Source organism: Melospiza georgiana, chromosome 1, assembly GCF_028018845.1.
Source record: "Melospiza georgiana isolate bMelGeo1 chromosome 1, bMelGeo1.pri, whole genome shotgun sequence".
In the NCBI taxonomy this organism is placed as follows: domain Eukaryota; kingdom Metazoa; phylum Chordata; class Aves; order Passeriformes; family Passerellidae; genus Melospiza; species Melospiza georgiana.
The window spans coordinates 152,121,716-152,146,074 of NC_080430.1; the positions used below are offsets into that span (position 1 = coordinate 152,121,716).

The window sequence follows — 24,359 nt, forward strand, 5'->3', positions numbered from 1 at the left end:
TGTGGTCAAGGGATAAAAACCATGCCCAGGAGCAAAGTGAAAGCAACAACCCTTAGTGATGCCCACAAAATCTCATCTACCATGCTGATTTGCCTTCTTCACATGCTTTAAACTTTTGGAACACACCTCCAGAAAAAGTTGTGATTGACTGGAATACGTTTTCCATTGTCTCCACTTTTGCTGCATTTTTATGGTGCTGCCCAAACATTTAATTGCTGAAAAGGTGGAGTGAGGGTTGACAGGGCACATGATGAAAAATACCAGAAGAGATGGCTCCTCTGACACAGGAAGAGAAGTCTGGAAACAGCTTCTAGAATTAAACAAAAGTCTTGCCACAGGAACAAGAACATGATCCCCTGCAAAACTGCAAAATTCACTTGATGGTGTGCAGATATTTACAGCCCCCAGGGCTGTTTTCACAGTTATGGTTCCTCCTTATCCCTAATACAGCTGGCAGCAACACGTGTAGGATCTGGAGACTCTATGCAGGGGAAGACAACTCATAAAGGCATCAGTGCATTTCAGCAAGGCCTTCAGAGTCAGTTATCTGATGCTTCAGACTTCGCTGATGGCATTTATGAGCTTAAAAATGTATATAAGGCTTCAACATCCTCTCTCAGCCGCTCTCTTTAGGATGCAAATGCAGCTTAACACAATTAGGCAGGACAGAAAGCCCAGACATTTTACAGGATCAACTGCATTCCAGTTGTCAGGGGAAATAAAGAGACACCAGCTCAACAGACAGGCTGGACAAAAGCCTGTTTTCATCTCTGGATGGTTTTCAGACAGTGCAAGGAGGAAGAGCCTTTTTCCAAAAGGCATCAAGCCCTGCTACAGCTCTGCATGGGGGAAAAATTGCTAAAAATTAATCAAATAATCCAGTATTTGTTAGCAAGAAAATACAAATTAAAAATTATTTTTTTTTTTAAACCTCATCTTTAAAACTGGTGAAAACAAAAACTCAAATAAAGTTGCTTGAGCAGGGCACTTTGCTCCATTTACAGATGTAAATAAAGCAGGAAGTAAATGAAGGAGGGCGGGTTTGGATCAGATGTTGAGAAGAAATTCTTTACAGTAAGTGTGGTTGAGGCCCTGGCACAGGCTGCACTGAGAGGCTGAGGACTCTCCATCCCTTAAAGTGTTCAGGGCCAGGTTGTATGGGACTTGGAGCAACCTGGGGTAGTGGAAGGCGTCCCTGCCCATGGCAGTAAGATTGGAATAAGATGATCTTTAAGGTCCCTGTCCACCCAAACCATTCCATGATTTTGTGATTCTCTGTGTTATCTGAAACTCTCAACATCAGGACAGAAAAGAGAGAGGAGAGAGAGAAAGAGAAAGCTCTCAGTGTGAGGGTTCTGGAAGCTCAAGGTTTTTATTTCCACTGCTCAAGGATCAGAATTGAGAAGCTGACAAAGTGTCTGGAGGTACCTTGAGACACTTCCCATCACGACTGCTCTTTCAAAGGAGAAGCAATGCGAAAGTGGCAGGAAGTATATATTTCTATATAATTTGTTATCTTTCACAGAAAAATCAATCATCCCTAATTCTAGGTATTTATTTTTTTCTATTAAAAGACCTAAATAAAGCATTTCTGTTATTGCAGACTGCCATTAAAAATATAAATTAAAAGAAACAGATTTATTAATTAAATCTTCTGAAGCATCTCTACTATGAAGACAGGATGAGAGAGTTGGTGCTGGAGAAGGCTCCAGGCAGAGCTTAGAGCACCCTTTGAGTCCTCTAGGACTCAAGAGAGGAAGAGAGCTGGAGAGGAACTTTGGACAAGGGCATGGAGTGACAGGACAAAGGGCAATGGCGCTAAGCTGAAAGCAGAAAGATTTGGATTAAATTTAGGAAGAAATTCTCTACCATGGAGGTGGTGAGGCCCAGCACAAGCTGCCTAGAGAAGGTGTGGATGCTCCATCCCTGGAAGTTCCAGTCAAGTTAGATGGGGCTTGGAGCAACCTGGAATAGTGGAAGGTGTCCCTGCCCATGGCAGGGGGTGGAACTGGATGATCTTTAAGGTCCCTTCCAACCCAAACCATTCTGAGATTCTATTAATGATTTTTGTAACTGGATTATCTTTAAGGTCCCTCCCAAGGTCCAAACCATTCTGTGATTCCGTTAATGATTTTTGGATCTACCCATGAAGTCCCCAGTGATTCTAAAGGACCTTTAGGCGGCAACAGAAACATTGACAAGATTATTTCTAGGAAAAATTCAAAACAACTTCTGCTTCTCTTCCTAAACAACAGGATCAGGAGGCTCTCAGAAATCATCAGTTTGGCAGCTCTACACTGCAAGAGGGAGATGGAAAACCACCTGAGCACAGGTACAAGGTGCCAGGTGCTGATTTTGCACACCTGACATGCTGAAGCTGCTTGGACCATCCCTCCACACCTCTGTGCCTCCATCTCCCACCCTAAATCCTGCACCACAGCCCTGACCTTTGGGCAGTGCTTTAAGACCTCTGGGTCTGTTACACAAGCTCAGGTGTTGCCACTTCAAGCCCAGGTAATCCAACACAAATCACTGCAGAGAGATAACAGCATGGCCTATCTGAAAATAGACAGAAATCCCCATCAAAAACATCTAAGTCGTCATGATAGAAAAATAAATCCAGGCAGATTGTTGCTCTCATTGTATGAATCATCATGTTGTTATAGCAACTTCATATCTGCACCCAATCTGAAAACCAAGCACAGCTGAAATAATATAACAGCATTAAGTTAAAATGATATATAACAAGACAAAAATGGATCGGCTCGATCTCTGAGGAGCACCCACACTTCTTTTTCACCCTCTTCCCTGCCTTTGGAAACATTGCTTTGCTGTATTTAAACAATAGATAAAAAAACAGCCCAGACTTGGAGCTCATGGAGAAGAGGAACCCTATAATGAGCTTTTGAATTCAGGAAGAATCTTCAAAATGAAGAATCACAGAATTGTGGAATCAAAGAATCATTTAGGTTGGAAAGGACCTTAAAGATCATTTTGCTCCATCCCCTCTGGCATAGGCAGTGACATTTTTCACTTGTTTTAAATAAAAACAAGTGCAATTCCCAGTTACAATCACCAGACCCAGCCAACTGCCCCTATTGCTCCCATGCACTCCAAAATTCATGAATTGAATGAATTACATAAATTTCATAATTTTTTATCTTTATTTTTAATTCATGCAATGCAGGACATATAAAAATATATATGTACATTGTGTCTTGCTCTGTTCATGAGTCTTGAGCAGACATTCCAGCCTGAACAGAATATTTAGAAGCAAGAAAGGGGATGCACAAGTTCTAGCTTTAAAACTGCAGGTCTGTGAGGTGATTTTATTGCTGGAGAAAAAGCGAAAAGTGTCACCAAGGTTCTTTCCATCAGAGCAACAAAGGAAGGAAGGTAAATAACCAGAATTGTTTCAGGGACTTGGCAGGAAAGCACAGCTCCTCTGCAAGGCAAGGGGAGCCCACCGACCTCCAAAACACTGCAGGTGCCTCAAAAAACACTGTTGTGCCCCAATTAGTGCCAAATATGAGCAGAAAGCACCACAGGGCACTTCACTGCTCCTCTCCCCATGCAATGCTGCCAGCAACAAGGTTTGAAGAAGAAGAGAAAAGAAAGAGGCTTGGGAGATTTGCAAATTTTGCTCTTGATGTTTCAAGCAAATTAAGACCAAATAAACCCCAAAATAGAAAAAGCAACCCACAAACCCACAGCTCTAGTCCCAACAAAGTCCTATTAGTCTTCACAACAGCACAAAAGTGACTCAATTAATTAAAAGCAAACAAAAAAGAAGCAGCCTAACTTATTATTTCAGAGTTCAAGACAGCAAAAGCACCACTCTGCCCCAGACAGAACTCTATTTTTTCTTTTCTTCTTTTTCTTAAATGCATTTATTCATTAAGGCTTCCTCGTAGGCTGTGTAATGAGTCACTTCTTGCTTCTCTATGAAGTGCAAAGGGATGGAAAGAAATAGGATTTAAATGGAGGATGGAGACACTCACAAAGCCTGTTAGAAAAGCTTGAAAGGCTTTTGAAGGAACCACAGATAAAGAGAGGCAACTCCTCACATGGACCCCAAACCCTTTTCTCTATCACCAGAGCTTTCCCAGGGTCTAGGCCTGGCTGTCTCCTCGCTCTCAGCCAGCACAGAAAATCACCCCCTCTCCTCCACTGGGCTTTCTTCCTCCCCAGAACAGAGGAGGGGATGAGAAACCTGAAGCAGGAGTGATGCTGCTCCTGTCATCGACCTGGTGGCTCAAAAGTGTGGCTGTGGCTTTCCCTGCACCAGTGAAATATGACCAGGGGGGATTGATACCAGTTCGTATCAACAGCACAAGGCATTTCATGGCTCTCGCCCCAGCAGCCTCCAGCTCAGAGTGAGCCACACACCTCCAATTATGCTGCAATTGTTTTTCTGAGAATCACACAAACACAGAAGGGTTTGTGTGGGAAGGGACCTTAAAGAACATCTGGTTCCAAGTCTCCTGTCGTGGGCAGAACACCTTTCCCTAAACCAGGTTGCTCCAAGCTCCACCCAATCTGGATTTCCAGTGGAGAGGAAGAGTATGTTCAATCATCAGATCAGAGATGCCAAGCTCAATGAAAAGCTCAGGGGATAAATCTTCCTGTCATCAGTCTTGTCTCAGACTGGACCTGGAAAATCCTGATTTGGTCTCCCAACTACTGTCAGGAGTTTCCCCTGGCTCTCCAGGTCCTTTGAGTCCTCCCACCATAAGTTTTGAGGAAGCAGAGCCAGCACAGAGATGTGACACAAGTCTGCAAAGTGGCAGAACAACAGGAAGGGCACAGATGTTACTGCAGTAAATACAAATCCCAAAAAAGCACAACCTGATCCCAAATCCACTGCTGCCAGCCTTCCAGCAAGGACTACCATCTTGTCCATGCACAGAAGTAGAAAACTTGAAATAAATACTAGGACAAAATAGATATTGGGGAAGAAATTCCTCTCTGTGGTGGTGGTGAGGCCCTGGCACAGGTTGCCCAGAGAAGCTGTGGCTGCCCCATCCCTGGAAGTGTCCAAGGACAGGTTGGATGGGGCTTGGAGCACCCTGGAATAGTGGAGGATGTCCCTGCCCATGGCAGAGGTTGGAATGAGTTGATCTTTAAGGTCTCTTCCAACCCAAATTATTCTATAATTCTATTTTTCTATGAAATTGCTCTGGAGACAGCCATGATCATGTGTCATTCCCCATGGCAGAGATCTTCTATGTTCCCTAGAATGGTGTCTCTCACTTTCCTAACATTTATTCCATCTGAGAAAAAGAAAATTTAAACCAGAAAAAAAAAAAAAAAGCAACCAAAAAAACAAAAGCAAAACTGAAAAGTGACAAAATCCCCCACAAAATCTAAAATAAATTAGAAATCCTCCTAAATACAGAATCTAGAGGAACTTTTTTGCTGCCACCTAGACCCCTTCCAAAGGGTTCCCATGCCAATCTAATAATAAAGCTGTCGTATGGGGGGATGTGATTTTAGCTTTCAGCTGAAGGTTGCTATGGGAGGCTGTTCCCAGCAGCAGCACTGTGCTGCATTTGTAAAAGCTCTTTCCAGCATCAGACACTGATTTTTGGGTAGGAAAAAAAATCACTATTTTTGTTTTTAAAAATTTCCATAAAAAGCAGGAGTGCTGGAGAAAAATGTAGAGAAAAAAAGCAAAATATAGAAGGGGGCTGTAATTCAGATGCCTGTAGAAATGCAGATGCACTAAAATCCCCTTCCCAAAGCTAAAGCATCAGGAAAACCTTTTTTTTTTTTTTTTTCAAATCAGTGCACATCAGCTGAGTTGCTGCATTTGCCAACACCAGGTTTGCTGGGATGTGGGAGAAGTTAAAGACAATGAGATGATCTCGGGTGCTTTATAAATGAGGTGCAGAAATGGGAACAGGTATTGCAGTGCCTCTGTGGGGTCATCTGCTGTGCACTGAGATCTTGACTTGCATAAAAATAAGGCATCACTTCAAAACAGGTTGAGGAAGTTTATCCAGCTCTTTAGAATTTAAAGAAAAATATAATATATATAGGGATTTGTGCAAGGAATGAAGTATTATGTGTGTATATATATCTATACACACACAGAGTTATGTAAAGCTGGTCAAATACAAATGACCCTCTTAAAACTAACAAACAAGTGAGTACAAAAGACATTTTCTACAGCAATCTGCAAGATTTAGGGGACTGTTACAACCTGCAGGATTTACAGAAGAGACAGAGTAAGAAGGAGAATTTAACACAAGGACAGAGCCCTGAAGCAGCAGCAGAAAGAGACACAGTTACTTTTTACCTTTAAATAGTGAAGACCACCAAAAACAGATTTATAAGAGGCTTTCAATTCATGCTGCCAAAGCCTCCAGCCATTAAGTGCCTTAAATCTTTGCAGGTTAAGCAAAGGAGAGTTGGTAGATGAGATGTGGGGATGGGGGTGAATATCTAGAGAAAAAACACATCCCAGCTGAAGATGGGAGAGCACAGGAGAGCACACAGCCACACCCAGCATACGGAGAAGGGTGAGGATCAAGATCATCCAGTTCCACCTCTGCCATGGGCAGGGACACCTTCCATTATCCCAGGTTGTTCCAAGCCCTTTCTAACCTGGCCTTGGACACTTCCAGGGATGGGGCAGCCACAGCTTCTCTGGGCAACCTGTGCCAGGGCCTCATCACCCTCACAGGGAATAATTCCTTCCCAATATCCCATCTAACCCTGCCCTATGGCAGTTTAAAGCCATTGTCTCCTGCTCTGTTACTCTATGCCTTGTCCCAAGTCCCTCTCCAGCTCCCTCGGAGCCCCTTTAGGCTCAGGAAGGGACTCCAAGCTCTCCCTGGAGCTTTCTCTTCTCCAGCCTGAACTCCATGATTTTTTTTGCCTCAAGTCTTCAGTGGGAAGTGTTGCAGTGACACCACTGAGACGCTCCTTTTTCATCAAGAGCCAGGAGGCAAGAAACCCTATAGACAGACCCACAACCAGAAATTTCTGTATGTCAGAGATTCCAGACCCAATTTAAACTCTGAAGGAAGTTATACACAGGTGAAATCTTAAGACAGAGGAAGAAAAACTGATTTGAGTCTGACATTCAGATAAGCAGCTGAGATGCTGTAGCAGAAATATTTTCAAAGCACAGATCTAGCCTGGGTCCTTCACCTCAATGATTTCACAGCTTCTGAGACAAAAATCTCAACAAGGAACAGAGAATCTTTTGTCATTACAAGCTTTTACCAGAACATACAAATAACCCAAACAGAACCCCTGATCAACAAGTCAGAATTTGTTTAAATGCCCAAACTCCAAACCAGCGACAATCAGGAGCCCACAGTACCAGGCAAAACAGGAACCATCACTGAGATGCACTGACTGCACTGGCAGTACCAGGAACACAGCATTCCATTAAAATTATTATATTAAATTGCTAAAACCAGACCGAATTATTGCAAAAGACTACGCTATCAGCCCACGGCTTCAGAGCCCAGCCAACCCACCCTCCACATTCCCAAAACTCCTCCTTCCCCAGCACTCTGCTAATAAACTCAGGGATGTCCTTCCCAGAGGTCTCAACGCCTTGTCAGCAGAAATTCAAATCAATCCAGCCCTGGAAGCAGCTGCAGCAAATAACTCAATCACGTTCATCATTTTAACTTATCCTATTTATGAATCAGGTCAAGCTTGAAATCTCCATTTACATTATCAGCCTTCATGATATTAAGATAATCATGCAGAGGACTGATCAAAGGTTCCTTGTAACTTTGGAGCACAGGAATTACCATACAATAACACTTTATCTCCTCCAGTGTCCTTTGTGACTGTCAAGAATACTTTTCTTCCCTAGAAAAAAGGACAAGGAATAACACACTGAGGAAGAAACTGCTGCCAATACTAAATCTAAGAGTAACAGGGCAGTGGGTGCTGTACACACATCTCCAAAAAAAGCCATGAAGATCACCAGTTTTTAAAACAGAACAGGTTGGGTTGGGCTGTGAGTATCCTGGTCATGGCGCTGCCCATGACAGGGAGTTGGAACTGGATGGTCTTGAAGGTCCCTTCCCACCCAAACCATCCTGGAATCCCAATATCTGCTGAAAGTCTCTGAGAAAAACAGAGAGATTCAAGCTGCCTTGAATTACCTTTATTTCATCTCTCCTGTATGGAAGGACATTTTGATTTTTCCAGACTTGATACTGAAAATGACCTGAAATGGTTCTCTAAAGGGCCCCAATTTCTCTCAGCCCTGCTTTGATGGGAAGATGAATCCTGCAGCCTCCTGACACCCAGAAATACTCTGCTGATGCTCTCACAGCCCTCTCTGTGTGGTCCCTCCAGCAGCTGCAGCACCTGCCCAGCATCACCAGGTCACTGCTGCAGATCTGAAAACAACCACCAAAACACAAGAAAATAGAAAACAGCAATTCCCATCTTCTCAAAGAACTTTCACTCTTTTGTTCACCTCCAACTCACTGTTTTTCTTCCTGCAACAAATAAAGTGCAACATCATTCTGCTATTTTTGTGAAGAGATGTTTTATCCAGAGTTTGGGCAAAGGGAAACAATTTCTAACCTGATTTTTAAGATTATTTAAAGACGGTAAAAAAATAGAAGGACATAAGCTTGTAAAACAGTCTTATGTGGGAAGAAAATATAGGAACACTTTATTGGAAGTGCTTCACTTCTGATACCAGCTATTAAAAATGTAGATATAATCCTTTATTTATCTCATTTGCAGCAAGAAAACTCTCCACACACAGAAAGAAAAATCACATGGGATATAATCCAACAACAATCTCCCCCATTAACTCCAGAATGATGTTCTATTGAATATTTCAAGCGTGATTACACTGTAACAAAATGGCACCATGCCACCAAGCCCTCTAAATTATTTTCTCCCAATACCTCCCTCCCTTGCAAAGATGCCAGGAGGCTGGATAAATAAAAAAAAAGTGCTCCCACATCAAAGTAAAAGGCAGCAAAGAAACAAGGAGGATCCTTCAAGTGACAATCCCAATGTTTGTCCCTAAGTGGAAAGATGACCTTAGCAGTTGATGTTGCACCTTCTAGGTGGGATCTGGGCTGGGAATTATTGTACCAAGGGGATGTTTCTGCAAAGGAATTTAATACACAGGATTCAAAATGATGGCAACCTGCTCTGAGTCATAACTCTGAATGCAGTTAATGCTTCTGCTTTGATTTTAGGGCTTCCAGTGGTAGAAAAATTTCACCTAAGTTTCTCTAATGTGGAAAAACCACCATGAACAGCAAGAGATGAAAGCTCAAAACAGCTCCCTGGGTGATGCATGAGCTCAGAGGGATCCCAGGTCCAGTGAGCTTTGACTGAGATGCACAGCTGTCTTTTTTCCAGTCATGACTTAGGAGGAAGCAAACACAAGCAGAATCACAAATATTGCCAAGTCTGGGCAGTGAGGCTCTAACACAGCTAATTATCAAATACTTTGTCAAAGATTTTCTGATCGTTCAAAGGATTGGGATCTGCAAGAAGAGGCTTGTAGGGGTGTGAACAGCAGCCAGAGTGCTGAGTTGAGCACATCTGAAAATGGTAAATACTAACATGGATTCAATTTGAATTCCCTGAATGTGTTAGGGAACAGGGAAGGGAGAAAAAGCCAAGTTCACCCACGTAACTGAGGTGTTGTTTCTATGAATCCAGCTCTGCAGCCAAGGGACCAGAGCCACCGAAAGGTGCTCCGCTGACCATGGAAGGAGTCACAGGTCTCCAGGAACTTCTTCAAGTCCTTTGGGACTGCTGTTGTCACTGTCTGACCCCAAAATTAACAAAACCAGGATCAGCAACCTGGTCTGGTGGGAGGTGTCCCTGCCCATGGCAGGGGTTTGGATCTGGATGACCTTTAAGGTCCCTTCCAACCCAAACCATTCTGTGACTCTGTGATTATGGAGGACATCAACTGATGGGCAAAGAAGGGGGATGACACCTTAAGACCCTCACAGCAGCTCATGGTCCTCAAAACTCCAACTTGCTGCCTTCCTGAGCTTACAAGTTGATTTTCCTTTCTTATTCAGAAATTTTACTTCAATAAGGCTTAGAATTATGTACACCAGGCCCAATAAATGTGAAACAAAGATGAAGTGTTGCAGCAGGCACAGTCCTAGCAGAAGCTGAAGCCAATGAGAGGAACTGGGTGTCACCACTGGCATCTCAAAAGGAAACTTTGCCCAAAGCTAATCCTTTCAGGTGAGCAACGGGAGGCATAGGAAAGGAGACAGAATAATATCAAAATTATTTTAAGGAAAAATAGAATTATTATGGATGACTACCACATAAAATTCACCAGCAGAGAGTGGTGAGGCCCTGGCACAGGTTGCCCAGAGGAGCTGTGGCTGTCCCATCCCTGGAAGTGTCCAAGGCCAGGTTGGACAGGGCTTGGAGCAATCTGGAAGGTGCAGGGGCTTTGGAAATAGGTGATCCTTAGGTCCCTTCCAACCCAAATCACTGAAGAATTCTAGGAAAATTGTAAGGTAAAATTGGTGGTGCCGTTTAATTTGATTCTTAATCTTTTTAATAGAGAAGCAGCCACTCAGAAAATGTTGAGAGGTGAAGACCTGAAATGCTTCTTGCCCCATGGAGACTGGGGAGAAGAAAGGAGACACACTGAAGGAGTGAGTTTGATTTGGAAACTGCACCAAACACAGCAGAAAAAGCTTCAACAAGGAACAGTTTAGAGAAGAATTTCTCAGCTTCCTAAAACATACTAGAAAAAAAAAAAAAAAAAAAAAACCCACCCAGGAAATCTCCCTCAAGAAAAAACAAAAAGAAGTCAGGAAATACTCAAGAGATATGTGGATTTTATGAATAACTGACATACAGCACAGGTTTTAGAGGGCAAGAACTCCAGGATCCAAAGGCACAGGGAAGCACATATTGAGACCAGCCAAAGCTGTCATAACTAAGTTGCAACATGAAATGCTGAAGCCAAGCCTTAATGATTTAACACCAGGAGAAACCCAGGGAGGATTCATCACCACATTTGCATATAAGGACACTGCTTGCTCTTCTTTTCAGCACGTTTTTCCTGATCACCATCCAAAAGAGAGATTCTTGAGCTAAATGAAGCCTGTGGCTCTCTAGGCAATTCCTAGACTACTTATAATTAAAGGCACCATTAAGCCTTCAGAGAAGCAGATGCCAATCCATGTCAAAAGTTACACAGCTGAGCAGGGTCTAATTACACTGAATTCAGGAGATACATCACATCCCCAACAGATGTCATTTTATAGAAAGCTTTTTCTATATCTCACAGTCTTAAGATCCTTTGAGAGTTTCTCGCCTGTATTATCCCTTTTCTTTAGAAAAGACCATCCAGAGTCATCTGCTTGCCGGCTTAAGATGAGGTAAGTGGGAAACAGAAGAAAAAGACATTGATGTGGTGAGGAAGCCAATTAAAAAAAAAAAAAAAAAAGAAAGTTTACATGGAGAAACAATTCCTTCCTTCCCATTTCACACTTTTTTGATGGTAGGATGATATTTTGGGCTCCCTTTTTTTGCATGTTTATTCAGGGTCTGTACAGCCAAGCAACTGCACATTCTTGAGAACTGGTAAATGCTACAGGCAGAGTTCATCCATTCCCAAAAAAAGAGTTTTATGAACAATGTAAAAAAACAATTCAGAGCCATGAAAAGGGTTCTTGCACAGCCTGGCCCAGGTGGCAGAACAACCCAAAATATCTTTTGGATTAAGACACTGATCAAGTTTTCTCCTCTGCATTTAAATGGTAAAAGAGAGTCCAAATAAACTCAGAAGCAGCCATCATAGAAGATACTAAAAATATTATCATCTAAACACAGAAAGGTCAAAAAATAAATTCTTAACTGCCTTCTCAACATAACGCAGAAAGCACATCTATTCTTAAGCATCCACCAAGGCCAGTGAGTTTGGGAAAAAGACAGATGGGAGAATATGTAGGAGAATATGTTCTCTGAATACTTCCACAAATAGGCTACCAAAAGTCAAGAGAGATGCTGTGTCACAAGGGATGCAGAAGTCACAGGAGATGCATTTCTTGACACTGCCCTCCAGGAAACAGATCTTCTTGAGCTGAGAGAGAAGTCTTTATTACTTGTTCCCATGGCATTGCCTCCAGACACTCGTCCTGTAATTTTCTGATATGTTTAAACAAAATGGCCCCATGGCTGTGCAGTGACAGATGCCACTTTTTCAGCCTTTCCCAGCAACATGCTGATGATCATCACAAAGAATGACAGTGATACAAGAATCACCAAAGGTCTGTGCTGAACTTCCCTTTTACTGGTCCCATTTCCTGCCTTTTCAGCTGCTGCTGTAACTTGAAGCTGTTGGAAAGCTTAAATAAATCAGAGAAAAAAGAAAAACAAATTTAAAAAATCCTGAATCATAACTATCAGCCTGAAAATCAAGGGAAATTTTAAGCATAGGAACCCTTTCCCTATGAAGACAGGCTGAGACAGTTGGGGCTGATCAGCCTGGAGAAGAGAAGGCTCCAGGAGACCTTAGAGCCTTTCCCAACACCTAAAAGGGCCCTACAGAGAGGGTGGAGAGGGACTTTTCACAGGGGCATGAAGTGACAGGACACTGGGGAAATTAATTAAATTGAAGGAGAGTGGGTTTAGATTAGTTATTAGGAATAAATTCCTCCCTGTGAGGGTGGTGAGGCCCTGGCAGATTTCCCAGAGAAGCTGTGGATGCCTCTGGAAGTGTCCAAGGCCAGACTGGATGGGGCTTGAAGCAACCTGGGATAGTGGAAGTTGTCCATACCCATGGCAGGAGCTTGATCTTTAAGGCCCCTTCCAACCCAAATTATTCTGAGATCCTATGACTCAAGGAAAGAAAGATAATTAAACACCAGGGTGGAGAAATAGACCAGAGCACAACACTTGCAGCAAATACCCAGTGAGTGGATTATCTATGAGTAAACAAATGGGAAACCAACCAGGTTCATGGTTCCTCCTGAGGTGGAGGGGCAAGTAGACACAGCAAGTGGTAGATGAAGTGCCAGGAGGTGAAAGGCACTTCTGTGGAAAATGAGGGGCCTTCTACTTGCTCTTCAGCAGATGGAGTGTGGAAAGCAGATGGAGATGTTCCTCCTCAGCATTGTGCTTTAGCCATTTCTTTTGTGACATCCTGGCTGGTGTCCCCATCCACAGCAAGGCCAGTCTTGGTGGTGTAACCAAAAGCAATGGAGTCAGCCACTAATGCTCCAGTTCTCCAGTCACTTTCATTTCACAGCGCAATGTTAAGGGTCGGACTTGATGATCTATAAGGTCTTTTCCAACCAAAATGATTCTATAATTCTGAAATGGGCCATGAGGAGGGATGGAACACCTCCCCTGTCAGGAAACACTGAGAGAATCTGGATTGTTCAGCCTGGAAAAGCAAATGCTTCAGGGTGACCAAAACGGGGGCCTTTCAGTAGATGAAGGGGGGTCTGCAAGAGAGCTGGAGAGAACAAAGAGGAATGGCTTCAAACTTAAACAGAGCAGGTTTAGATTAGATATTAGGAAGGAAAAATTCTTAACTATGAGGGTGGTAAGGCCCTGGCACAGGCTGCCCAGAGAAGCTGTGGCTGCCCCAACCCTGGGAGTGCTCAAGGCCAGGATAGAGAGGGCATGAAGCAATCTGGTCTAGTGGAGGGTGTCCCTACACATGGCAGAGGGTTAGAACTGGATGCTTTTTAAGGTCCCTTCCAACCCAAGCCATTCTGTGATTCCATAATTTTTATATACATACTCTGACAAGCACCAGAATATCAATGTACTGTATCCCAAAACCCCCATAAGAAGCAGGTGTCCCACAATCAGAGGTTCAAAGACTCAGTTCTTGCTTCCCAAGTATCCTGTGCCCAGCCAGCAAATGCTACAGTTTGCTTCCAACATAAATCTGTTGTGCTCCAACCAATGGATCTGCCACATTACTCTGCCATTGTTGAAGAAATTTGGACCATAATTAACAGAAAAGTGTCCTTCAGTTAAACAGTGGCCTGATTTTAGTCACTTTAATCCAAAAATTAGATCTGTATCATTCATTGCATGAATTTGCCTTTCTATTTTAAGGATTTTTCACCATCTTGACTGCAAACAAAGCATAGGGTCTTGTTTGCAGTCAAGTCAGAGCAAAACTGATGAATGCCAACACAGCTGGATCTCAACAGCCCTTCTGCTAAACTGCCGTGTAAAAATCAGGGGAGTGTCAGAGATTACCAAGGAAAATACAGCAACACACCTGTAGGTGTCCAATCAAAAGTTATTTCATGGAGAGGGAAACAATTCCAGGTGCAGAGGAAGCATGCAAAGGAAGGCACAGATAGCAGAGTTGGCATTAGTGCAGCTGCCTTTGCTGCAGTGACCCTAAGTGGCATTTCCAGATGTGAGGCAGGAAAATCAGCTGACAGGAGCATCTCTGCCTATAACCCTAGAAAACCTAGGGTGAAGAAGATACAGGGCTCCATATAAGTCATACATGAAGAAAAAAATAAAATTAGAAATCCCTTCTTCATTCTTTTCCACATATTGAGCTGGTTAAAGCAGTCCACGTTCTCCCGTTGCTACCAGCAGCATTTATTTATCACCATCCTCAATTCTGAAAGCAAACTCCAAGTGATGAAACACGATCTCCCTGCAAAACCAAACTGAGATGGATGGAGGACAAGGGGTATAATTTAAGACAGTTTACATTGCTCACAGTACCAGGAGCACTGCATTCAGGCTGCAGGAAAGGTCATTAGTAAATTGAAGGCAGCAGAAGATAAAAGTTTACAAACAACATTTCAAGAGGAAAAAAATGTGCTTATTTGGGCACTCAGGGAAAAGAGCAACCAGAGAGAAAGTCTGGTGTGCAAAGAGCCTCCATCACTCCAGGCAGAGGAGTGAGCTCATCTCCAGTGCTCATGATGGAGCACACAAGATCTGCATCAGTGCCATCAATAGTAGCACCCAGTGTGACAGGAACCTCCTCCTTGGCAAAGTCATCCATACCAGCAGAACAGTCTGGAGTCATCTCCTGCCTCCCAGATGGCTCATTCCTGTTGGTGCAGAAGTCTGGGGAGCCAGGATCTCCCTGCAGCAGAGTGCAGGGGATTGCTGCCCTGAGCTGGCTACACTTCAGCTTTCAGCCTTTTTGTGACTGCTCCAGGAGATAAGCACTGAGATACAGGAGATAAGCAATGTAAAGAGTTCACTTCTTCCCTCCTGAACACTATCACCTGATGAAAACACAGCTTCTCAAGTAAAGGAGAGGCTCTTTAGGTTGATTTTTTTGGAAGAAATTTATGGAAGTCTGTACTGCCTGTAGCCTGGTTTAGTGGAAGGTTCCCTGTCCATGGCTGTGGGTTGGAATGGGATGCTCTTTGACATCCCTTCCAACCCAAGGTTCTACAGTTCTAGGTTATCAGCAGTCAACTGGATTCAGTGGATTCTCCATGGTTCAAAGTCCACCTGGGAGAAAGGTCTTTCTTGTGAGGAGACACTGTGGGAGCCAGGCCTGGTTAGTCTGGAGAAGACTGAGAGGAGAATCTCATCAATCCACACAAATATCTCCAAGGCAGGAGCCAAGAGGATGGTTTCAGCCTCTTTTTATAGTGCTCAGCAACAGGACAAGGTCAATGGCAATAAAGTAAAACACAGCAAGTTCCACCTCAACCCAAGGAAGAACTTCTTTTCACAGAGGGTGAAACAGCAGCCCACGGAGGGCATGGATTCTCCCTCTCTGGAGACATTCCAAACCCACCTGGATGTGTTCCTGCATCACCTTGCCTTGGCAGGGGATTGGATGGGATGAACTCCAGAGGTCCCTTCCAACCTTGAATATTCTGTGATTCTGTAAATATATGAAGAAGCTCAACGTAGCAGGACAGGCTGAATCTCACCCTACTTTCCTTTCTAAATTTGGACTATCCACATGAACACATTTGCCTTGAAACACCTGAGGATCTCTAAAACACAGGTAGTCACCCTGACCTCACAGAGGTCCTACTTTTCATAATTGAGTTCCTTGACATACTCATCAGTTCTAGGGGAGGAGAGCGCATACACCAAATATATGGAATGCTAAATAATTCAGTTATTTTGCATCAGGAAGATTATGGACAATGTCCTAAATGTTTCAGAACATATTGAAAAAAAAGATATCTCTTCTACTCTTTTTTTTTTTGTCAACACAAGGCTTAGTAGTGATAAACCCACACATCCCTTTTGTGCATAAACTGAGGACTGCAGAAACCAACAGCGAATCCCCACCTATGTCCCCTACAAAAAACTTCCTGCCATGACAACCCCTGTTCTCCTACTCCATATCCTCATGATGCTTCTCTCACAACCTCTCCACACCCTCCCTGCATCCATGGACACTCCTCTCCTCAGCTTCAGGACTCATCCATGCCCCAATTTGTTCTCCAAAGCCCCCAGAGAGGCAGCAAACAACCCACATGGATGATCTAGACCTGGACACATGTTAACTGATTGACTGTGTGATACCAAAAAAATAGATAGTCAGTGAATTTGCCTGAGTTTTCCTTGAGGACACTGAGATATTAAGTCCTTACGTGCTTGGTGAATACGTACATTGATGGTTGGGTGGAGGAGAAAATCAGTGACCTGTATTTTTTCCCTCTGATGTGATTAACTCAACCAACCTACTTCAGCGGAAGAGGCAGAAAGACACCGACAGAAGAAAGCCTTAAAGGAAGTGAGAGACTTCAAACTATCAAAAAAGTAAAAAAATATTTCTGTAAACAATCCAGTAGTGCTCATCTGCTCTTACTTTTAGACCCAGGCCCCAGATATTCTGTTTGTATTTAATTTTCTGGCTCATCAAGTAGAAAAATCACCCACTCCTGAGGCTTTCAGCTTTATTTACACACTTGGTTAGGACTGAGGTGAACACTCAAACCTGTCATTGAAGGTTTCAGGTGCTCCCAGCTCCCATTTACACTCCATGAAGGCTTTGTTCTCCACATCACAGACAACCAGAAAATCATTAAGGTTGAAAAAGACCTCCAAGATCATTCAGTCCAACCATTAACCCAGCACCACCACCATGTTCACCACTAAAACACATCCTCAAGTGCTATATCCACGTTTTTTGAACACTTCCAGGGATGGTGACTCTACCACTTCCCTGAGCAACCTTTGCTAATGCTTAACAACCCTGGCAGTGAAGAAGCTTTTCCTAAAATCCAATCTAAACCTCCCCTAAACTTTAGGCCATTTACTCTCATGCTGTCACTTGTCACCTGGGAGAAGAGACTGACACCCACCTCACTATAATCTCTTTCCAGGCAGTTGTGGAGAGTGATAAGGTGAGCCTCCATTTCTCCAGGAGAGAATGACAGTGCCCAGAAGAAACAAACCACCCACCATCCTCCCACATCAGCCAAGGTCCCACCATGTGCCAGTAGCTGAAACTCAAACTCTTCAGCTGGGAATGCAGCAAGATTAATTTAACCTAAGAGAAAGCACAAGCTGCTTCATGAGAGCTGAAACTGCATCTTGTCTATCCAAAATCTAATCTTTTTTTTAATTATTCTTGGTGGGGTTTTGTTTGTAATGCATCAGACTCTGGTGTTGGCTTAAAGACACCGAGGCCAAAATGTTGGACAGGGCTGAAATCCATGAATTCACCTACAAGACAGTGGAGCCCTGACTTTTACTGGCCTGAAATTATGCAAAAAGTCATCTTTAGGCTGCAGCTCTGTGATGAATTAGCTCTGACAAGGGAGGGAACTCAAGACCTCCCCACAGCACTCCCTCCCTGTCCCACACCACGGCTGCCTCTCTGCTCTCTTGCTAACACAGGGACCAGCAGCGAGTGCTGTAAATGAGATCAATGAAACATTCAGTTAAAAATAACAGCCCAAACCTCCTCCATTGCAGGAGAGCCTTTCGGATCACAAATGATGAAAGCACATTTCTAAAAAAAGCGAGCTGAGTTGACAGCGATTTCTGAGAAGGTGGCAAAATAACCAGCCCTGAGCCCGACCAGCAGAACGAGGGCTGTGCTGCTCCAAGCATTGCTGGGGCTCCAGAATAACCCTGGCAGTGGGAAAACAGGTCTCAATACCTCCAGTTAGTGTCCACCTGTGTCAAAGATGGTGCCTGGCTCCCATCCCGGTGATGCTGTAGGAGCAGGACATTCAGAGGACACCACCACCCACTATTGTGAGCTATTCCTTGGGCATCTCCTTGCCCACTGGGCTGTATATTCCTGCCTTATAGCTGATAGGGAGAAAAAGTCGGGATGCAGCTTCTGGGGTCAAGAAACATCATCCTTGTGGTACCCACAAGCACTTGGCCTGTGGTGCTGGCTGAAACTGTGAGGGAAAATAGAAGCAACATCCCTGAGGTTTCTTACAACTATTTTTATGATTGATACTGGGAAAGAGGAGAGGGAGTGGGGAGTAAGCTTTTTCCCCCTTTTTTCATGTCATCTAAGCACCAACTAACAAAAAAAACCAGATGTTTTCATCCTGCAATCCAGATGGATGTCCCTCTGCAGCAGGGGGATGCACCACTGCATCTCGCTTCACATTTCCAATGCTGGGATTCAACACAGCCACTGCAACTTTTAATGCCTTTTACAAACATCTAATTCACTCTGTATTAATCCCTCAGAGCAGCTACTCCTTCATTTTACCCTTGGAGACATCAAGCTAAAATATTCATCGGCTTGAGCACAAAAACCTACAGCTCTAAGCAGTTGTTGAAGACAGAGGACGTGCTGTTACCCAGTCCTCTGATATATACAGCAGTATAACACCATCCTTGCAATAAAAATACAGAACGAGCCTCTAAAGATGCCTTTTTACTAGATGTTTGTAAGTGGATTTAGGTTTAATGACAAGCTCCTCTTGCTTATTTCCTGCTTTTACTCATCCTTCTTTTTGGCGGGGAGGGTGGCTGACAGGGGCTATTCTTTCTCAAGCTTAATATTAAATAAAAGAAACCCAAAAATATATTGAAAATGCCCTCTTAAGTCAAGGCACAAGGCATATTTCAAATGAATGCTGCTGAAAACCTCCAAACTATCAAAAAGCTATTTCAATAAGGGATTTTCACTTACTCGAGACATTCAAGGCATTGACACAACTTCTAAAAAGATGAATCTCTTCCAAGTATTTTAACTCAATTAAATGGACAAAATCTCCAGCACATGAGGGTGACAACAAGCCCATGGCCCCCATTTCAGTGTTCCCAGCTCACTATTTCAGGGAGAGCTTTCAGGCAGTCTCTCAGCTGACTCTTGCAGGCCATGTCCAGATATGCCCAGAAATCTTTAGCATTGAAGTGTGCAGTACAGAAGTGTGCATTAACTCGTGTGCACATTCCACATCTCAGCCACAACAAATCACAAACACGGAGCAGGACCTGACACACACTATTTAAATTTGACCTTTGACTACAACAGAGCCAAAGCAAGGTGATTCCAGCCCATAAATACTCCTGACTCCACCAGCATTGAAGATGTTCAGCCTTCAAACCTTGAAGGGAAGCAAACAACAGCATCGAATCCCTGCAGTTGTTTCACCTAAAATAGACAGAAGGCAGGTGGTGACACTGAAGTGATGCTTTGCAGTTCAGGCAATCTGTGTTCAAGTGCCAGGCTTGACTAAGCTCTGGATGCAGCAGGAGAATTAAAGAGAAGCCACAGTCCTCTCACCTCATCCAAAGCATCCTGGAGCTGCAAAATGCATGGAAGGGACTCCTGGTTGGATGGGATGTTACTGCGCTTCAGTACAGCACAGCAAGGAAAGGACCTGCATCATTTTCATTTTTAATGTTCAAAAAGATTAAATTAAAATAGTCAAGGAAATCACAAATATAGAAAGATGCAACAATTGTAATCAAGGTGGCAATGTGTTCACAACTGGAACAGTTTGGGAGTTACCCAGAACCAGTTCAAACCCTTGATCAAGGCATTTCTTTGCATCAACCTCCTGCAGTAGGCAGATAAAATGTAGCTGTTCCATCTACATAAAACGTGTTTAGATACATAAATCCCTGCAAAGTGGCTTTTTATTTTGAGGCAAAACCAGAAAGAATTATACGCTGCATTAAATATTTTCTTCTTTGTCCTCTTCTTGACTGTCTGAAAGATCAATTAAAGTGCTTTTGCATAAAACAGGCAGAGAGGAGCACGTTCCAAAAAATAAATAAATAACAACGCCACTCTTTGCTTTCAGTATGATGCCTGAAGAAAACAAGCATAACGACTTAAAGATTCCCACAGTGAAAAGGAAGAAAATGATGAAGGTTTAATCATACACTTACAAGGCAGCAAAACACATTTCTCAAGTCTTAATATCTCTTGTGAAATTTAAGCACTCAGACACAAATATTAGCAACAAGCTGCAGCAAGCTGAGTCGTTTCCCCTGCCCTCACACAGAAATACGTGCAAGTCCCTCCCTTGCACTCACACACACACATTTTCTGTTTCCATCACATTTCTATTTGCAGAAATATCCCAATGAAACTATGGCCATTTAAGATGTTACGATTTAACATGTTTCTTGACTTATGGAGGTCTCTCTGTCCTGGAGCTCAGCAACCTCTCTGTCCAGCTGCATTGCAACATCTGGAAGCACCAGCAGGATTTCCCCACAGGCTGACCAGCAATGGGAATCATGGCCTTGGCATGGAGAGACAACACTCAGATCAACTGCTCCCCCAGTTACCAATGGGGAGCAGGGGAACAGGAAGAGAGATCACCCCATCAAAAAAACTCAGTATCTACTTTACCCTCCCTCAAAATGTCCTTTATCATGTCTGCAAAGGAGAGGGGAGGAGTTGTTCCTATCAAAACCTCATCATCATAGGTTCTAAGGAAGAAATTTTTCATACTGAGGGTGGAGAAACATTGGCACAGGTTATCCAGAGAAGCTGTGGATGCCCCATCCCTGGAAGTGTTCAAGGCCAGGATGGGGCTTGGAGCAACCTGGGACAGTGGGAAATGTCCCTGCTTTTTGCACCTGCTCATGGCAGGGGGGGTGGAACTGGATGATCTTTAGTATTCCTTCCAACACAAGCTATTCTGTGATTCTGTGACCCTATGTGGCCCCAGAGAACTTGTGGTGGCCCAAGTGGCACAGCAGGTCCCTGACCATTTCCCCTTGGATTATGGTGCCTTCGTTCTGCTCCCTGTCCCTCCAGCTGTGGGACTCATCCCACCATGTTCCCCTCATGGCAACTGTGCCATATTTTTCCTGCTGCACAGGGTCTTCCAGCTCCCTCTGTTTGTTGCCCATGCTGTGGTGCAGGTGCACTCCAGCTGGGCTATTGTTCCCATATCTCTTTTTGGGGAAGGAGCCCTAATTCCTACACAGCCATTCTCATGGTTTCAAACACATCAATAACCCCGCTGCCTTTGCTGCTGCAGGGATCTCCTTCCCCTACCTGCATGAGACAGCAGAACAAAGGGCCTCACTCACACAGCATCCCATAAGAAAACCCAAATATCTGCTGGTGATACCAGGCTCAGGGCCTGGTATTGATCTGCTGGATCTTCCTGCTTCCTCCTCATCATTCCCTACAACTGGAAGGGTAGAGGAAAACACTATGTGTATTTTTGATCCCTTAACCAGTCAACCTCACAACAAAACGTGAAAGAACTGAGAGGAGAGAGAAATCACTGCACTACACAATTGAAACAGGAGGAGAACAACTTGCAATAATAAAATAAATCTAAAAAATAAGCCCACACGAAAAAGAAAAACGAATAACCAAGAAATGAAAACCAAAGCTAAGAGGTGAATAATTCATTTAGGCAATGTGCAGTGCACCTATTCTACCTGAATTGTTTACATGGAAAGTTCATGGTTTAATCAGAACTGCCGGAACAAGAAAAACCAGAGTCATAAGTACAACATTTATCTTGAGTAAACGAAATAGGTCTCTGGGTAAGGCATTTTCATTTAAAACAGAAAAAAAATAGGTTGCAGTTTGTGACGTGACCAGCAAGGGGAGTCGGTGCCCAGAGCTTCGAGGGAACCACGCAGATGCAGTTTTGGGTGGAGAAAAATCAAATAAACAATTCTGAGGTAGTGACATTGATAAAACATTGAAGACTGCCAGAGGATGCTGGAAGATGATGGACAGAGAGCAGAAAACCCACTAACCTGGAAAAGAGAGAGGGTTTGAGGGATACTAGAGTAGAAAAATAAAAATGTTTTGCTTGGAAATTGGACTTTCTGTCCCTGCTAGACTTACTGGAGAGCATGTAATGAAGAGCTCTTAGAGGGAAAAAGGCACAGGACAAATAAAATCAAGTCAGGATGGATCTTAGGATAAGAAAACAAGGGTTAATCTCAAAGTACTTCTGAGTACAATATTCTGACAGTAACATGAAAAGACTTTGGTCAATTCCTCTTGTGGCTTTGAGGAGACATCCAGGAGGGTACCAGATGTCTGGGAGAAGATGTCAGAGAATAAGGGCTAACCAGGCACCTTATTACTGATCCCCAGAACCAGAGCAAACAGGGGGAAAAACAAAACAATTAAACACAACTATTAAAAACAAACCTCACAAGGAGTGGGATTTAATAACATTATCCAGCATTTAAAGCAGAGTGCCAGCAGTAGGAACTCATTAGGCTCTGTTTGGGGAACAGCAGCAAAATCGCTGCTGCAGCTCCAGCCATGCTGGGCTTGTCAACAGAAACGGGGCCACCCTGGGCTCCGGGGCCACCGGGAGGGGCACTCAGAGCTTTCCTTCCTCTGCCCCGTTAATCTCATTAACCTCGAATTTACTCTGTTGTTGGTAATTACTCAGAACGCTAATGGGCACAATTTATGCATATTATTTACTGAATGTTACAAAATCTCTTCAGCTCTGTGTATGAGTTGGGGCTGGAACAAGCCAATGCTCCAAGGGCTGTGGAAAACAGGAGTAAAGAAATGAAAAATATTTTAAAAATTTAGAAAACCCTTTTTAGGATTTGTTTCAAATTTCTTCAGTATCTTCAGTTTCTTCATGCAAGATAACCAATCAATTCAGATAAATATATCCATTTTAGATATATCAGAATCATTTTAGATATATCATTTTAGATATATCAGAATCCACTCATTTTACTAATTCTGTTATAACATCCTAACAAGGAAAAAAACAGACACTAAACCAAAAATACCCAAGAAAATACTTATTTCCTCCTATTAAGCCGGAGCCCATGAAACAACCATTCCAGCCATGATACAAATTACCGTTAACGATATTCCAGGTGGGAAAACCAGATGCAGTTTAAGAAAACTGTTATTGCTGTTAAAGAACTCCATAGGCTTTACAGACACAGTCTGCTGCACCTTGAAAAATGGAACTTTCACTGACCATCTGTTCCTAGCAGAGAACACCCAGCAACTCTGGCTTTGGCCAGAAAGCCCAGCTCAAAGTCAACATTCCATGAGCAGGGGGCATCCCAGAGCTTAATGTACAGCCAAGATCAGAGGTCAGAGGGAAAATCTGGATGGAGATCACCCAGTGGTAACCAGTTAAAACAAAGAAACCACTGCAAGAGCAGAAAATGTGATCCAGAGGTGAACATCTGCAAGAGCAAAGCCCACAGCATTCCTACACCCCTACTCCCCTACAACACGCAGCATCACCTCCGGTGAGATGAAAGGATGTGGAGAAAACCAACCAAAATCAAAGAATAAAAAATGAAATGAGAAGGATTATCAAGGAAAGAAAGCAGCAAACATTACCTCACTCACAATTTTATTCCGCTGTGCTGCAGAGCCACTTGTTGGGAACTTGGCAGCGATAACCCAATGGACCCAAGGCCCAGCTCAGCAGTATTGTTCCTGTTTAGATAAAAGGGAAAATAAAAAGAAAATCAGATGTGAAAAGCACAAATAGACTTTCATCTGCTCTGTTTCCCTCAGCCTGAAGCTCAGGGATTCCCAAGACTGAGGTTTTAGCTGTATCTTTAGATTCAACTGGGAGTTTTCACACCCTGTGAATTTGTTAAACATATCCATATATTAGGCAAGCTTTGCTTTTGGCCTACACAATGTTGACAATGGAACACACACACCAAAAAAAAAGGAAACAAAAGAACATTTCTTCCTTTTCATTTCAGGTTGCAAACTTTAGGGGATGCCTAGTGAAACACAGTAAGTAATTTTCATTTTCTGCAACTTGTCTGCACATTATTGTCATTTCCCCCTGTTTAGCATGTCATATTTTATAGTCAGTATTAGCCAGTTAAACTGGTTTTATGATGTTTTTAGTACATTTTTACAGCATTTTCTACAAAAAGAAAGCCCATACAAATATAGGGATTGCTGAGAGAGAACCACACCACTGAGACAACCAAGTGGACCCAGCACTGGACTTTTGAACATTTTCAGGGATGGTGAT

The 24,359-nt window shown here is 43.2% G+C and overlaps 1 protein-coding gene across 4 annotated transcripts in view; it reads right to left on the reverse strand.

The window, feature by feature from the left end:
- TSNARE1 (t-SNARE domain containing 1) overlaps window positions 1–24,359 on the reverse strand; it is a 469,627-nt gene that overhangs the window by 430,650 nt on the left and 14,618 nt on the right. For 3 of the 4 annotated variants that reach the window (XM_058029926.1, XM_058029901.1, XM_058029917.1), the window contains exon 2: window positions 23,702–23,800. The gene's annotated coding sequence lies outside the window, so the exon portion shown is untranslated. The remainder of the gene's footprint in view (window positions 1–23,701; window positions 23,801–24,359) is intronic. The other variant, XM_058029909.1, reaches the window with a different exon arrangement.